General features: G+C 44.6%; 1 pseudogene; it reads left to right on the top strand.

The window, feature by feature from the left end:
* The first annotated feature begins 1,717 nt into the window (after positions 1 to 1,717).
* LOC138764589 (probable G-protein coupled receptor 139) lies at positions 1,718 to 13,465 on the top strand (annotated as a pseudogene).
* The last annotated feature ends 4,574 nt before the right edge of the window (positions 13,466 to 18,039 follow it).

The raw sequence follows: 18,039 nt of genomic DNA, 5'->3' as shown, positions 1-18,039 counted from the left end.
TCGACTACTGGGAAAAGGAGAGATGTGGTATAATTGGAGTCAGTAAACAGCAACAGACCCACCGACACGGACACTGGAACAGATTCGAACGGAGATGACTGGAACTCTGTGAAGAAACCACGGACTAAGAACATTTAACACGTCCCTTTAAAGAGACTATTGGATTACGGTGACTGTATTTCAGTATTTGAAGTGATATTTCTATATTGAAGTCAACAGAATTGAGGGGGCTGTGATGGACACTATGTGGGGACTATGGGTGATGTTGTTCCTAGCCCTTGAAGCATCTGGAGAAGGAAACAACTGTACAAAGTGTTTGTGGTCAGCCTGGGAGGCCCATAACGAACCAAAACAGTACTTTGCGGATTGGACTGACGTTCCTGAACACAGTGTTGGGGCCCCCACTGGACTGAATTGTGTTCATAATGGCCAAGTTTGTGAGGTTAAGTTTAACAAGGGGTCGGAGATGCCGGTCCTTGCAAAAACTCCTGAGGTCTTGGTCCCATAAGTTAACTGGTGGTTGGTCTCATTTTCATGAGACCAAAAGGGGGACTGTTGGAATCTAGGGGTTAAAACATTATGAAAGAAATTATTAATTAATAATTTTATATTTACTGCATGGTTCAGGGGAAAAGAGGAATGTGATTAAGTGGCAATCACAGCATGGAGAAAAGTTGGCTGAGCAAAATGGTCTGCTCCCACAATACAGGGAGAAGAAATGCATAAAACGATTTAGGAAGAATGCTCAAACTGAAGGAGGTGGTGAGTAGCACAGGAGACACAGGCCAGACCAGAACAAAGAATGGCCTGCAAGAAACAAAGGGAATGGAAAACCAGTCTGGGAGGAAGATTAAGGCAGGAGGAGGTGTTAAAGGGAACAGCAGAAATTGGCCAGACAGGAACAGAATGGTGTTTAGAAATATCTGGGGATGAATTAATTTCTGATCAACACAACCGGATAGTCTGGCCTGGAGGATTAAGATGGGAGTGCTACACCCCAGATATCTGCAAAACAGGAGATGACTTGTGATAACCCTTATGCAAAAAGATCTAGCAAAGGAAGCCAACTTTTGTTCTGTATGATCAGGTTGATCATAAACTGAGCCAACTGGACAATAGGGGTCAGTCTTGGGGAATAGCTCACTGTGCAGGTGACCTATGAACTAACGACTGACCCAGAGCTCTGTTAAGTTTTATTCTTGTGCTGTGCAATAAATTGACTGTTGAACCGAATACCTTCTCCTATCACTTCATTCAAAGAACACGCTGGACTCAGACCACACATAGACTAAATTAAGAGTAAGGTAAAGCCAGAGTCCGACAAGAAGAGGGGCCAAACCCCTCCAGCGAGACCGGGGTTGCGGAGAAGAGGGGCTGACCCCTCCAGTGAGACCGGGGTTGCGGAGAAGAGAAGCTCGTGTAAAGAGGGATCCCGCCTTGACATTTTTTAATGCCAGCGGCCCCTCTCCGCATGATGAAGAGTTGGGGTCTGGAAACGCGGCCATTCCTTTTCTCCAGCTCGACCTGATTGTGTTCAGCTTCATATCCCGGAGCCTCCAGGTCGCCGTCATCTTTCTTGGTCACTGCTATCCTAGATCAGCCTAGGATAATCTTTCTTGGCTGAATTCCCCATGATTCGGTGCCAAGGGGCAGTGTTTCCTCCTGGATTAATGAGCACACGCCTGACATCACTGTTTTCATTCATTTGTTCAGAGCACTGCAAGTAATTATCATGACCCGAGTTAACATCGGAGATAAATAGACGTTTCTCAGAGGCACCCACCATATCGGCGGGAGAAATGCACGCCTCGGGAAACGGGCCGGTCTTTGCCGGTTATTATTCTGTTCTCGCTGTTTTTGGTGTCCCAGGTAACGTTTGGATGAATTAGCGGTCATGCAATGTTTAACCATGTCCCAGCGGAATATCCGGTGACTATAACTTTACTTTCCGGCACAAAACCTGTCGGACTCTGGCTTTACCTTTAGTCTATGTGTAGTCTGAGTCCAGCGTGTTCTTTGAATGAAGTGATAGGAGAAGGTATTCGGTTCAACAGTCAATTTATTACACAGCACAAGAATAAAACTTAACAGAGCTCTGGGTCACTCATTAGTTCATAGGTCACCTGCACAGTGAGCTACTCGCCACGACTGACCCCTATTGTCCAGTTGGTTCAGTTTATATAGGTCAACCTTATCATACAGAACAAAAGTTGGCTTCTTTTGCTAGATTTCATTATCATACAGAACAAAAGTTGTCTTCCTTTGCTAGATCTTTTTGCATAAGGGTTATCACAAGTCATCTCCTGTTTTGCAGATATCTGGGGTGTAGCACTCCCATCTTAATCCTCCAGGCCAGACTATCCTGTTGTGTTGATCAGAAATTAATTCATCCCCAGATATTTCTAATCACCATTCTGTTCTTGTCTGGCCAATTTCTGCTGTTCTCTTTAACACCTCCTCCTGCCTTAATCTTCCTCCTAGACTGGTTTTCCATTCCCTTTGTTTCTTGCAGGCCATTCTTTGTTCTGATCTGGCCTGTGCTACTCACCACCTCCTTTAGTTTGAGCATTCCTCCTAAATCGTTTTATGCATTTCCTCTCCCTGTATTTTGGAGAGACAATTTTGCTCAGCCAACTTTGCTCAATGCTGTGATTGCCACTTAATCACATTCCTTTTTCCCTGAACCATGCAGTAAATATACACTTATTAATTAATCATTTATTTCATACTGTTTTAACCCCTAGATTCCAACAAACCCCAGCCGGGTTCGCCTTGATCCCCAACTTTATCATTGTGAGAGATGATAAAAACTGATATACAAATATGAACATGAAGAAACAAAATTGATACATGAGTAAATGAATGAAGCCAGTACAAACAGGAAGCAGTATCAGTCTGAGTAAGATAAGAATCTCCTAGCCTTTAGACAGAATCAGCAAGTTCACTGAATGAGATAAGGATAGACAATAGATAATTATGTAGGAAGTAGAGTTAGTATGAATGAGATAAGGGTCTGTCTTCTAGCCCCAGATAATATTAGCAAGTTTGAATATGTAATTAGTAAGCCTATGAAGAGGACACACCCCTGAGGGTCGGGAAGGTGTAAATTAGAACAAAGACAGGGTTGTGAATAAGGACAATGAGGATAATGACATGAGAAGACACCGACAGGATACCCCCTGGTCCTCCAAGTGCACAGAAATAGCACGTAGGCAGGCAAATGCCAAACCTCTCCAGGAGGCAGAAAAATGTAAGGGGGAAGGTACTTCTATACTGAAATGAACTGTATAAAAGTTGGGTGAGCCCCTGTGTGTGTGTGTGTGTGTGTGTGTGTGTGTATTCCCATGGTAAGGGGAAGCACCCAACTTTGCATTGTTGTATAATAAATGTTCTTTGTTCTCAATTTTTGTCTGGAGCAATTTCTGTGAAGGTACTTCTATTTCTAACATAATGAAATGCGAATGTAACCAAAAGGAAAGGCGGCAACATCGTCCTCTCTGTACGATCGCCAGGAGAAGGTGTTTCACAACGTGGCCTCCTGCTCTCAAGGTTCAGAATGGTCTGTTCCTGCACTGAACCCGCCTTGTATCATTTTTCCCCCTCTGCCTGGTTTCGCGTTCTGCTCGCCGTGTAAGTTAGCGGTCTACGTGATCAGATGGCAGGAGAAGAGCGCGTTGGTAGCATAACTCTGAAGCTGGTGTTAGAAATTAAAGTACCTTTAAAGAAATTGCTCGAGACAAAAATTGAGAACAAAGAACATTTATTACAACAACAATTCAAAGTTGGGTGCTTCCCCTTACCCTGGGAATACACACATATACTGGGGCTCACCCAACTTTTATACAGTCTATTTCAGTATCAGAGTGCCCTCCCCCTTACATTCTTCTGCCCCCTGGATGGGTTTGGCATAGGTAATCCTTCCTGCCTACGTGCAGTTTCAGTACACTTGGAGGACCAGGGGGTATCCTGTGGGTGCCCCATCATGTCATTGTCCTTATTCACACCTTCCTGATTCTCGGGGCTACAATCTCTTGGTATGCGGAGTTGACTCATTCTATCTAGGGTTGGCTAATTTCATATGTATAAATCTGTGTATGGTTAGCTAATTATATATGTAGGACTTGGTACTTCTGTCCAGGGCTAGGAGACCTTTATCTGATCCAGACTACCTCAACTTCCTACATTCTATTGTACCTTACCATTCCTTTTCTTAGTCTTATGGTGGCTCTTGTCACACAGAAGATTCTTATGTTAATCGTGCTGACTCTGCTTTCCTGCATCCTAATCCCCAAGCTCATCCTGTTTGTACTGGTTACAGCCATTAACTGATGAACTTTAGTTTCTTCCATGTTCATAATTTTAGATCAATTTTCCCATCTCTCACAATCCTCACTTTTCTTTTAGATCAGTAATACTGATCTTTCACCATGATCAGTGTTACTGATCTTTGGTTACTAGTGTCAGTGTGACTGATTCCCCCCCCCCCCCTCCTCACTTTTCTTTTAGATCAGTAATACTGATCTTTCAAGTGTAAGGTGTTGTTTTACCCAGCTGGTCAATAACCGAATTGTAATACCTGCGTAAAGTCTTTAGGTAGGGGAGCACCATGAAGGTCAGAGTAGCGAGTCCAGCCGCTCACCAGGGTTGCGAGTATCAGGCTCCAGCTCTCAGTAAAGAGTCTAGTCCATCCCACATCAGTCCGAAGTTGCCACGTCTGAACATGGGCATGGGCAGATTCACGTTGAAATCTTGAAGTAGTGTCTTTAACCGCCCGACTTTTGTAAGCATTGTCCTGACGAAGTCTGTGAGAAACGCTGCCTTCAGCAGCGAACGAGTAGCAGTAGTCAGGCAGTTCCGTTGAATTGTGGCTAGTATCTGATGTCCTCTTCAGCCCCGAACCCTAGGGCCACCGATCTCCGAAGGCTGTGTGGAGCCTGATATTAAAGTGTCGAGCAGCTCACGTTGTTGGTAACTGGTGCTCCCCTTCACGGGGTGATGAAAAGAGACCAAGCTGGGGGGGGATTGTTTCTCGTGAATTTCAGCTTGCCTGTGAGTCTCTCCCTGTGTGTTGAATGTACATTGATTAATCACTATGTAGGCTGTTAACTGACTATCGCTACTGTCTTCCCCTGGTCCGTATTAAAATTGTCCTAAATCCATGCCCTGTCTACACTGTAAAGTATCACATTTGTAACCTCTGCTGCCCCTATTCCAGGAGGACTTAAAACATAGCGAGTACTGAAGTGACATATCCATTTAACGAACAATATTCCAAAAAAATGAATAAACAACAATAAATGTAAAAACCATTAAAATACGGCAATAAAAAATACAACAATAAATGTATGAACCGTTAAAATACGACAATAAATGTATAAAGCATTAAAATATGACAATAAAAAATACAACAATAAATGTATGAACCGTTAAAATACGACAATAAATGTATAAACCATTAAAATACGACAATAAAAAATACAACAATAAATGTATGAACCGTTAAAATACGACAATAGAAAATACAACAATAAATGTATGAACCGTTAAAATACAACAATAAATGTATAAACCATTAAAATACGACAATAAAAAATACAACAATAAATGTATGAACCGTTAAAATATGATAATAAATGTAACATTACGGCACTCTGTCACGGCGCAGTGTAAGTTTCAGGTCTGAAGGATGAGGAACTGCATGCCAGGTTGAGGGTTGAAACTGTGTGTCGTGATGTTGTGGTTCAGAAGCTGGTTTAATTCTTTGAATGTGGGTCCAGCCTTTCTCTCTTGTTCTTACTGCGGTGTCTGTAATTAAAAGTACACAGAAGGGACCATCCCAGGCAGGTTTTAGTTGATCCTCTTGCCATGCTTTTACATAAACCCAATCACCAGGTTTAATAGAATGTATAGGAAAGTCTAAGGGTGGTGTTGGGGCTAATAGTCCCTTTTGTTTCAAATCTTGGATGGAAGTAGAAAGCCCTCGTAAAAATTTGGAAATGTATTGGTCATTAGCCTCAGGAATGGGAGAATCAGTGTGGAACCCCATAAATGGGAGCCCAAACATCATCTCATACGGTGAGACTGCAAGATCTTTACGAGGTGCTGTCCGAATTCTAATCAGGGCTAATGGTAACGATTTAATCCAGGAAAGACCAGTCTCTTCATTAAGTCGAGTGAGTTGGAGTTTCAATGTTTGATTCATACGTTCGACTCGACCCGAACTTTGGGGATGCCATGGGGTATGTAGTTGCCATTCTATTCCTAGGTTCTTGCAGACACCCTGTAGAATCTGAGAGGTGAAATGCGTACCTCTATCTGAATCAATGGTCTGCATCATACCGTATCGTGGAATGACACATTCAATGAGTATTCTGATGAGAGTGTTGGCACGATCATTCGGGGTAGGAAAAGCTTCACCCCATCTTGTAAAATGATCGACCATGACAAGGAGAAATTTGTAAATACCAATCTTAGGAAGTTCAGTAAAGTCTATTTGTATGCGCTGGAACGGGCGAACGGCAATGTCGCGACCGCCAGGTATTACTTGGCGCATCGATTTCTTATTAACCCTTTGACAAATGGGACAAGATCTAGTAGCAAGTTTAGTAATATTGTATATGCCAGGGCAGTGAAGGAAACGTCCAAAGGTATCAACAAGGGACTGGGTTCCCCAATGCGTTTGTTGATGTAACTGATCTATGACTTGGCGGGCTATGGCTTTGTTAAGGACTTGCCGTCCGTCTACTGTCCACCACAACCCGTCGGCAGTCTGGCAAAATCCCTTATCTCTCATTGAGACCTCCTCTTCCCGTGAAAAGATGGGGTTCTTTTTAATCTCTATCGGCGTGGGCAGTAGCTGATACATGTGAAACTTTTCTGCTAATGTTGCTTGTTTGGCAGCTGCATCAGCCTGCCTGTTTCCTCTAGCTTCAGGACTGTTACCAGTCTGGTGTCCCCGCACATGTACAATGGCAATTTCGGACGGGAGTGTTAAAGCCTCTAGGGATTGGGTAATTAACTGTTCATGGGCTAACTTTTGTCCTTTGCCAGTTATCATCCCTCTTTCTTTCCATATCTTTCCGAAGGTATGGACTACACCAAAAGCATATTTAGAATCAGTATAGAACGTTCCTACCTTGTTCTCTAGTTCGTGGAGTGCTCTACAGAGGGCATATAGCTCACAGGATTGTGCTGACCAATGACCAGGGAGGCGACCAGCTTCGATCACCAGTTCCTGTTTACCGTCCACTATACTATACCCACTATAGCGGGTTCCTGCAATACAACGTGAAGAACCGTCAATAAACAATCTTTCTCCTTCAGTTAAAGGGACATCGGTTAGGTCTTCCCTAATTTTTGTTTGTAAGTCGATAACCTCTGAGCACACATGTTCTAAATTGTTTGAGGGCTGGTCATTAGTTGGAGAGATGAGGAAGGCTGCTGGGTTGAGAGTTTTGGTCGTGAGTAAGGTCAAATCATTGCTGTCCATTAGTATCGTTTCGTATTTTAAGATTCTCGAATCCGTGAGCCACCTTCCAGCCCGCTGCAATAGAATATTGCGGACTGTATGAGGGGTATAAACTATCATAGGGGCACCGAAAGTAATCTTTCGTCCTTCTTCAACCAAAATTGCAGTGGCTGCTATGGCTTGTATACACTCTGGCCAGCTGCGACAAACGGGGTCTAAAAGCTTTGACAGGAAAGCCACTGGTTGTCTATAGCCAGCCCTGCTTTGGGTGAGCACTCCGGTGGCTGCCCCAGCTTTGGTATTAGTGTATAAATCAAAAGGTTTGTTTAGGTCGGGTAGCGCTAAAACTGGGGCACGCGTAAGGCACTGTTTAACAAAGTTAAAATTTTCAATCTCTTCATCCGTCCAGTCAAGGGTTTCGGTTCCTATACTGGGAATCTTATCATAAAGGAATTTGACCAGATTCGAATAATTTTCTATCCATATTCTACAGAATCCCACTAATCCAAGGAATTTCCTGAGTTCCTGGGCATTTTTGGGAGGGGGGATCTGTATAATACCAGTTATTCTTTCCGGACTAATTTTCCTGGTTCCTTGACTAACTAGATGTCCTAAGTATTTGACCTCGGATTGCACAAATTGTAGTTTGGACTCACTGACTCTCAGACCTTTCTTCTCCAAAAAATTTAAAAGTGCTACCGTAAAATCTTTAGCTAATTCATAAGTTCTTGCTGTAATTAGCAAGTCATCCACGTACTGTATGAGTTGGAAATTTTCTCTCCGAGGAGCTTCATCTAATACTCGCTCTAGGACTTGACCAAATAAATTGGGCGATTCTGTAAAGCCTTGTGGAAGGACAGTCCACCGGTATTGGTTTTTACGGCCAGTAAAGGGGTTCTCCCATTCAAAGGCGAACATGTCTCTGCTCTCTGTGGCTAATGGACAAGTCCAGAATGCATCCTTGAGATCAATGACACTAAACCATTGATTATGGGGGTCAATTTTACTTATGATGGTATAAGGGTTAGGTACAACCGGGTGACGGGCAAGAATGAATTTGTTAAGCTCCCTCAAGTCCTGTACTAGGCGGTAGGTGCCGTCTGGTTTTTGAACAGGTAAAATCGGGGTATTAAAGGGAGACATACAGGGTTCGAGTATATCGTCCTGAATCAACTGGTCAATTACGGGCTGTAAACCTTTCCGGCCAGCCATCGGAATCGGGTACTGTTTCTGTCTAACAATTCATTGAGTATCTTTTAAAGTGACTTGTAGTGGAGGAATATCGAGGATTCCTCTATTTCCATTTCCTGCCCATACTCTTGGATTTATTAGTTTGCGATCTTCCTCGTTTAAAACATAGAATTGTACTCCAATGCCTGATTGTAGAGGTCGAGTACCGATAGCCAATTGGTCCTGTAAATCCCTTCCTAGCAAGCATACTCCGGCTTGGGGAAGTAATAGAAGATCCTCAATTATGATCTTATCTCCCATTTGAATTCTGACTTCTCGCAATACCGGGACTGGAAAGTCTCGTCCTCCTACCCCAGAAACTGTAACTGTCCCTTCTATTTTCATCCCCTGGGGTTGGTGTAGAACGCTAGATCGGGCGACTCCAGAATCGACCAAAAATGTCATCTTATCCCTGTGGGGTCCTATGCATAAATTAACTAACGGTTCTCCTTGCAGCCCCACGGTATGTATTAATTGAGAACCGTGACCCCCCTATTCGTGATCAGCTTCCATCAGGGCATAGGAACGTGTGTCCATTGCTCGCAGTGGGCATTCCTTTTTAAAGTGCCCTTCCTTTTTACCATGAAAACAAATAAGGGGTCCTGTTTCCCAATCTTTCCCAAAATTTCTAGGGGGCATACGTCGTCCCCGGAATCCTCCTCTACTCCTCCACCTGCTGGGGTCTCCACCTCCCCACCCGTGGCTCCCCTCACCTCGTACAGAAGTTGGCCAGTAATCCTTATCTTTTTCGTGATGGTCAGCTACTATTCCTTTGACTGTTTGTAATAGAATTTTAGCTTTCCCTTTTTGTTTATCCTCTGCCCTCTGGACAAATGCTCTCTGAGCAATCTGCAGTAACTGGGTAATTCCTTGCTCGTGCCAATTTTCTGTCTTTTGTAGCTTTCTTCTGATGTCTGGGGCTGAGTTGGTAACAAAACCCGTTAGAACCAATTGTTCCCCTGCTGGGGATTCTATGTCGAGACCCCCATATTGTTGAATTGCCGTGCGCAATCTATTGAGAAATGCAGAGGGGGTCTCCTCGGGACCTTGGGGAACCTCAAAGGCTTTTTTGAAGTTCTGTCCTTTGGGGACAGATTCCTTGATTCCTTTGATCAAATTAATCCTGTATTCCTCCATCAGTGTGCGGCCACCACTGGTATTTTTGTCCCAATTAGGTTTTGTGAGGGGGAATTTGACTTCTCCAGGGGTCGCCTCGTGTCCCCCTTGGTGTTCCTTATCCCATACTCTAATGCCTGCCTGTCGGATCATTCCCCGCTCATCTAAGGTAAACAAAGTCTTAAAGATGGATGTTAATTCCTCCCAAGTATACAGATTTGGTCCCAAAAATTGGTCTAACTGTTCGGCACATCCCTGGGGATCTTCTATCAGGGAGATTAATTCTTTCTTGAAATTACGTACTTCAGTGCTGGTCAGGGGCACATTTACGAACCCAAGACCTTCTCCCACGGGAACCTCCCGCAGGGGTCGCATCCAGCTAATTTCTGGTTTCTTAGATTTGTGTTCCTGTTCCCTGAGAAGTGAATCGCAGGGTTCTGCCACTTCTTCCTGAGGGATCTCACGCTGTTCTGAATTACAATGTTCTACCTCTACTGTCAACGGAGGTGGTAATCGAGCGCTTTGTGAGCGAGTCACCATACCACTCCGGTTCTCCTCTTTCTTCTCTAGTGGTGGGGGAGGAGGGGGAGGTGCAGAAGGGTAGGTCATAGGAGGGGAAGGAAAGATAGGAGCTGGCATAGGAGGAACATAAGGTGGAGGGAGGGAATGTAACACATCCCAACCCTGTGATTCAGGGACAAAAGGTTCCTCCTCTCTCTTATCCCTGAATTCTTTCTCATTCAAAACCAGTTGTTCAATGGGTCCCTTGAGCCAGCAGGCTGCATATTCCCTGCTCTCAACATTGTCTTTCTGGTTTTGATAGAGCCAGATGTTCAAAGCTTGACACATCCATTCATCCTCGGATCCGAACTTTGGCCAGTACCCGGAGCTCCCTTTAACTGGGTATTTAACCCATTCAATACAACAATACCTGACCATTGTCAGTTTGTCTTTCCCACGGGTCTTTCCCGTGCCCCACTCAGATAACATCAACCCAAGCGGGCTGTACGTAGCTATCTGGTGTTCACATCCTGAACCAGGACTCTCTTCCTTGCTACTCATTATTCCCATACTTATAAACAAGTAAAATTACTCTTACCGAGTTCCAGTAGCAATGCTCTAGCGCGTTTCCTTCCGTCGTTTGTTCTCAATGCCTCTTCTCGGATATCACTCGCTTCTTCCACTGACCAGCCACCCGTCGCCCGTGAGTCCAGCTGAATCAGCCGGGGTGCACCTACTCTCGTCGTCGGGGAACTCTGTCAGTGGAGGGAGTGTGATCCCGGACGAGCCCCCATTTGTTAGAAATTAAAGTACCTTTAAAGAAATTGCTCGAGACAAAAATTGAGAACAAAGAACATTTATTACAACAACAATGCAAAGTTGGGTGCTTCCCCTTACCCTGGGAATACACACATATACTGGGGCTCACCCAACTTTTATACAGTCTATTTCAGTATCAGAGTGCCCTCCCCCTTACATTCTTCTGCCCCCTGGATGGGTTTGGCATAGGTAATCCTTCCTGCCTACGTGCAGTTTCAGTACACTTGGAGGACCAGGGGGTATCCTGTGGGTGCCTCATCATGTCATTGTCCTTATTCACACCTTCCTGATTCTCGGGGCTACAATCTCTTGGTATGCGGAGTTGACTCATCCTATCTAGGGTTGGCTAATTTCATATGTATAAATCTGTGTATGGTTAGCTAATTAGATATGTAGGACTTGGTACTTCTGTCCAGGGCTAGGAGACCTTTATCTGATCCAGACTACCTCAACTTCCTACATTCTATTGTACCTTACCATTCCTTTTCTTAGTCTTATGGTCTTGTCACAAAGACTAGAAGATTCTTATGTTAATCGTGCTGACTCTGCTTTCCTGCATCCTAATCCCCAAGCTCATCCTGTTTGTACTGGTTACAGCCATTAACTGATGAACTTTAGTTTCTTCCATGTTCATAATTTTAGATCAATTTTCCCATCTCTCACACTGGGTCCTAACAATTCCCACCTGAAATTATTTACTGCCCCCTGTTCCCCCCTCTCTTCCTGATCTGTGTATTCAGTATCAACTTGACTCTGTTCCTTTTGTGAAGGGTATCTACAGAGTGGCGACTTACTACAAATAGTGATATTAAACGAGCGGGATTGGTGCAGTTCTTGGCTGGGTCATCTCATTGCCCGCTGGCGTTATTCAACCCACTTTGATTTAAAAGTATCATTTAGTCCGGAACCAAGTAAGAATATCGGGGGTTCCCTTCGAGGGGCGGTTCTTTTCTCGGTGGTTAGAAGGCCAATACACAGCCGACACCCCTTCCCCAGGTCGTCATGACGTGAATAAAAGCGATGTTTTTGGTGTATTTACTCCTGGGTATTTGATTAGGACGCGATTCGGACCCCGGCCCCCATGGCTGGCGCTGCCCCCGGCGCGAACCGAGCTGCTCGCCACTTCAACACGTCGCGTTTTAATTTATTCGCATTCTCCTTTGGTCCTTGACTGACCCGCTGAGTTTACGGGCCAGTTTCACATTCAACGATTCACGTGTAGTTTTCGATAGACGTTCTAAGACACAGCTGGGCAACTGTTCATAACCCGGACATCTTCATGGTCCCTGATTTACCAAAGTAGCGAGTTTCAGGACTGCCTTCCTGTAACTGGTCATCTCGGCGGGATGGGGTGGGGCTTGGGGATGATCATACCCGTCTCCCATCTCTCCATCGCTCTTTACAGCCAATGCGGTGACGATTGCGATCCTGTCCCGGGGAAGATGCGGCCTCTCCAAATGCATCACCCGCTACCTCGTGTCCATGGCGGTGACGGATCTCCTGGTCATGATCACCGCCGTGATTTTGAGCCGGCTACGGGCGATTTATTTCCCAGCCAGTCTCCTGTCCACCACGCCGGCCTGCAGCCTGCTGATCTCAGCTGCGCGTCCAGAGACACCTCGGTTTGGTGAACGGTGGCTTTCACCTTCGACCGCTTCGTGGCCATTTGCTGCCAAAAGCTGAAAGCGAGGTATTGCAACGAGAAAGTGGCCGGCATCACAACAGCAGTCGTTTGCGCGCGGGGCTGCTTGAAAAATGTTCCATTTTACTTTATATTTGAGCCCGTCCATATTGCGAATAACACGCCCTGGTCCTTCCAAATAAAGGCGATCAACTACACAGCAGTTGGGTGGAGAGTTTATGATTGGCTGGACCGTGTTCTGAAACCCTGCCTCCTGTTCCTGTTGATATTGCTGTTCAATGCGCTGACGGTTCGATTCATTCTGGAGGTCAGCGGCACAAAGGAGAGCGACCCCGAGATGGAAAGCAGGAGAAAGTCCATTTTCTTGCTCTTCGCCATCTCGGGCAGTTTTCTCCTCCTGTGGTTGGTTTACGCGGTGAATTTCGCGTTGGTGCAAATCACCGCCGACACCTACTCCGTCGTCTCGGACGCGAACGACCCGAAGTTTCTCCTGCAGGAAAGTGGGTACATGCTGCAGCTTCTCAGTTCGTGCACCAACACGTGTATTTCTGCAGGGACCCAGACCCAATTTCGGCAGTAGTTGAAGGGCGCGGCGAAATACCCGTTCAATTCCCTCGCCAAGTGGCTGAAATTGGGGTTTCAAATGAAAGATCAATAAAGTCGAACCAGGAGTTTGGTTGATCTTGGAAGGTGCGCGTGAGTTCCTGACTTTTGTTTTCTAGTCAGGTATAATGTTAACACCGACTGGCATTGGTGTCGAATTGGGTGGGAAATCTCGCCGTCCAAAAAACCACCAAATAAAATTGCGGTAAAGTGAAAATGAGTATTTGCTGAACCTCAAATGTATTTGTAGCCCTGTACCTGGGAGGGTTCTCCCGCCAGGAGCCTGGGCAACTAACGCCGACTTCCCGACTCAGTCGGCCAACGGCAGAACATGACTGGGTGCGGTGCTGACTGACAATACGCGTTAATACCGAGCGACGGCAGCAAAAGATCACGGCTGTGAAGTCTGCCGGGATGAGCCCGTCCCTTGAATCCCCTAGTGCGCGACTTGAACCAATTCAGATTTCATATTTATTGTCAGAGATCACATACCACCCTGAGATTCTTCTCCCTGTGGGCCAGGCAGAATTACCACTTATTGGTAGTGCAAACAAATAAACGGTACACAGCGTGAACATATAAACAAATGTCCGCAAACTGACTCTGCAATAGAGAGAGCAAAGAAAATCAATACGAGTCAGAGTCCTTAAGTGAGTCCCTGATTGAGTTTGTCCTTGAGGAGTCTGATGGTGGAGGGGGAGCAGCTGTTCCTGAACCTGGGGGCGCGAGTCTTGTGGCACCTGCACCTCTTTCCTAACGGCAGCAGCGAGAACCGAGCGTGTGCCGGGTGGGGTGGGTCCTTATTGGTCGCTGCTGCTCTGGGACGGCAGCGTTCCCAAATACCCAAAACGATGCTAAGACAAAATCAACTTTTTCCTTTATCTTTGAATAATTCTTTATTTGATAGTTGGTACAGTGAAGGTACACAGAGGATAATAGATTGTTTTTTTTAAGGATTTTTTAAACTTTTGAACAATTGAAGGAGAAATAAGACATACAAAATAATTCAATTTTTGCCTATTAACAACTTAAATCTTATTTAAAAAGAAAATTAGGTATTAATTTAAGACTTCCAGAGCAACGTCAATTTGAATATTTAACTACAGATACATTTATTGAGAAATTTATTACCAATATTTTCTTGTTTTAATTTTTGTTTTGACATTACATGCAGTCAAGTACAAAATTAAAAGTTACAAGTGCAGAAGTAAATCCAGTATTTAATCCCCCACTCTGAAGCTGGCCACGTTGTGAAACACCTTCTCCTGGCGATCGTACAGAGAGGACGATGTTGCCGCCTTTCCCTTTGGTTACATTCGCATTTCATGATAAAGTTGGGGATCAAGGCGAACCCGGCTGGGGTTTTGCGCCGGAAAGTAAAGTTATAGTCACCGGATATTCTGCTGGGACATGGTTAAACATTGCATGACCGCTAATTCATCCAAACGTTACCTGGAAAAGATCGATAGACATAGAAAGAAAGAAAACCAAGAAAAAAAAATAAAGATGAGAAAGAAAGCAACGTGGATCACTGAAGAGAGCAGCACAGTCCACGGAGCATAAATTGATGTTCTCTTCAACTTTCTGTGGATTAGATCAATGCCGGTCTCAAGGGTTAGGCAGAACACAATTACACTTCAACATTGTAAATATGGGCGCCACATTTGTAGAATTATGTCATATTTATGTCTTAAGTTAAAGGTGATTTTCTCAAGGGGAATACAACCATGTGTCTCAGCATTCCAATGTGACATACCGAGACATGAATCAGGCTTCCATGCAACAGCTATACATTTCCTAGCCACTGGTAACCCTCTATTTTCCTTCCATCTATGGCCTGTCGAGGTTTCTCTTAAATGTCACTAATATTTCAGTCTCCAACACCATCTCTGGCAAGGCGTTCCAGGCCCCCACAACTCTCTGCATATATAAAAAAATCCATAGCCCTGATATCTCTCCTAAAATTTACTTTGCACACATCTTCTGGTGTTTGCTGATGCTGCCCTGGGAAACAGGTGCTGGCTGTCCACCCTTTCAGAATCTTGTTGACCTTTATCAAGTTTCCTCTCATCCTTCTATGCTCCAAAGAGATAAGTCCCAGTTCTGCTAACCTTGCCCCAGAATACTTATTTTCCAATCCAGGCCACATCCTGGTAAATCTCCTATGCACCCTCTCCACAACTTCCAGTCCTTCCTATAATGAGGTGACCAGAACTGAACACAATACTCTTAAGTGTGGTCTCACCAGAGATTTGTAGAGTTGCAACATGAGTATTAGTTTATATTATATCTTGATGCATATATGTGATTTATTAAGAAATCAGTGCTGTAACTGTGTGTGTCTGTGTGTCTCCCACGGCTGTTTCATCTGGTTGTCTATGTACAGTTGAATGACAATCATTTTAAACTTGAAGAAAAAATTAGAACAGTTTTTTGAAAATTTTGCAACCATACTTAAATTCCATAGGAGCACGATCATAGTGTGCACCGTCGTGCCCTACCTCCCCCATCTGCCCCTCAATCAGTGGGGGGGGGGGGGGCGAGGTCCATCCAATCCCAACCAGGTCGTCAAGAGAAGAAAACAGCCTGAGATCTGGCCGCTGTGCAGCGAAAACCCCATAAAACCTCGATATGCGTCTCATACCTTTGTTGTGAGTGTCTTAAATGTCGTGTAACAGTGGTTAGTGAAGTGTTAAAAGTTGGGGAGGGAGGGGGGACGGAAAGAGCTTGAACCTGTTGGAATCTAGGGGTTAAAACAAACCCTGTAGAAAACTTTGCATAGAATGGATCTTTGTAAATTTAGCCAATGTTGATACTGTTCACATTGACACTGATGATCTCGATAGCTGAGTTTAAGTTTGGAAAATCATACATAAAATAATTTAATTTTTTTTAAAAAACTTGAATTTGATTTGATCTTAAGGAGCGGTGTGGGGGGGGGGGGGGGGTGGGAGAATGGGTTGGATCAAATATGATTTCGCCCAATGAGACATTTGGATTTTAAGACAATTTATTTATTTCCGTTGTTCAACTGCTTTGAAATTGTCGAACTTATAATGAAGTGACCAGGCAACCCTAACAAGGAAATTAGTAAATAAGCTTGTAAATTCGTATCAATGAATGTTGGTATCCTGCCAGATTAAAACCAATCTAACAAATAGAATGGGATGATATCAAAGCCCCTCCTCCTCACTGATTTCCACGTCATTGCCACTGTCCCGTACAATCTCCACATCCCACCCCCCTCCCAACGCTAACAAGCCCCTTTCTTGTTCCGATTCGACACTGAACAAACGCGACCTCCGTCACATTTCAACGAACCTCTGCACGGGGAAATTCTTCTTTCTGTCACTGTCCAAGGAGGTGAATGTGGACTTCAGGAGGGAGTCAGGGGAACACTAGGGCTCATTACTGGAGAGCACTGAGAACTTCAAATTCATGGGTATCAACTTCTCCGAGGATCTGTCCTGGAGCCTCCACGTCGATGCAATCACAAAGAATTTTGTGAGGTATTTGAGGAAATTTGGTATAAACATAGAACACTACAGCACAGTACAAGCCCTTCAGCCCTCAATGTTGTGCTGACCCACATATTCCTTAAAAAAGTACTAAACCCTCCATACTCCGTAACCCTGGACAGCATTTTTCTTTCATCCATTTGTCTGTCTAAGAGTCTCATAATTGCCCCCAATGTTTCAGCCTCCAATACCACCCCTAGCGAGGCAATCCAGGCACCCACAACTCTGTATAAAAATAAAACCCTGATGTCTCCCCTAAACGTCCCTCCCTTAACTTTGTACATCTGTCCCCTGGTGTTTGCTATTCCTGCCCTCAGAATCAGGCACTTGCTGTCCATCCTATCTATGCCTCTATCACATCTATCAAGTCTCCTCTCATCCTTCTATGCTCCAACGAGAAAGGTCCCAGCTCTGCTAACCTTGCCTCATAAGACTTATTTTCCAATCCAGGCAACATCCTGGTAAATCTCCTCTGCGCCCTCTCCATAGCTTCCATATCTTTCCTAAAATGAAGTGACCAGAACTGAACACAATACTCCAAGTGTGGACTTACCATAGAGTTGCAACATGACCTCTCTACTCCTGAACTCAATCCCCCTATTAATGAAGCCCAACATCCCATAGGCCTTCTTAATTATCCTATCAACCCGTGCAGCAACCTTGATGGATATATGGATTTGAACCCCAAGTTCGCTCTATTCATCCACACTCTTAAGTAACCAACCATTAACTCTGTACTCAGCCTTCTGGTTTGTCCTTCCAAAATGCATCATCCTACACTTATCCATCACAGAATTCCATCTGCCACTTTTCTATGCAACCCTGGATCCTGTGTATACTCTGTTGTAACCTATCACAACCTTCAGCACCATCCACAACTCCTCCGACCTTATCTATCATCCAGAAACTTACTGACCCATCCTTCTCCTTTTCATCTAGGTCATTTATAAAAATGAGCAGGGGTCCCAGAACAGATCCCTACGGAACTCCCCTAGTCACTGACCTCCAGGCAGAATACTTCCCTTGCACTACTAGTCCCTGCTTTCTACATGCAAGCCAATTTTTAACCCACAAAGCCAACATTCCACTGATCCCATGCCTCATGACTTTCTGAATGAGTCTCTCATGGGGGGCCCTGTCAA

This window comes from Narcine bancroftii, chromosome 5 (assembly GCF_036971445.1).
Source record: "Narcine bancroftii isolate sNarBan1 chromosome 5, sNarBan1.hap1, whole genome shotgun sequence".
Classification (NCBI taxonomy): Eukaryota; Metazoa; Chordata; class Chondrichthyes; order Torpediniformes; family Narcinidae; genus Narcine; species Narcine bancroftii.
The sequence above is the reverse complement of the archived record's forward strand: the minus strand, read 5'-3'. Positions and strand labels throughout refer to the sequence as shown.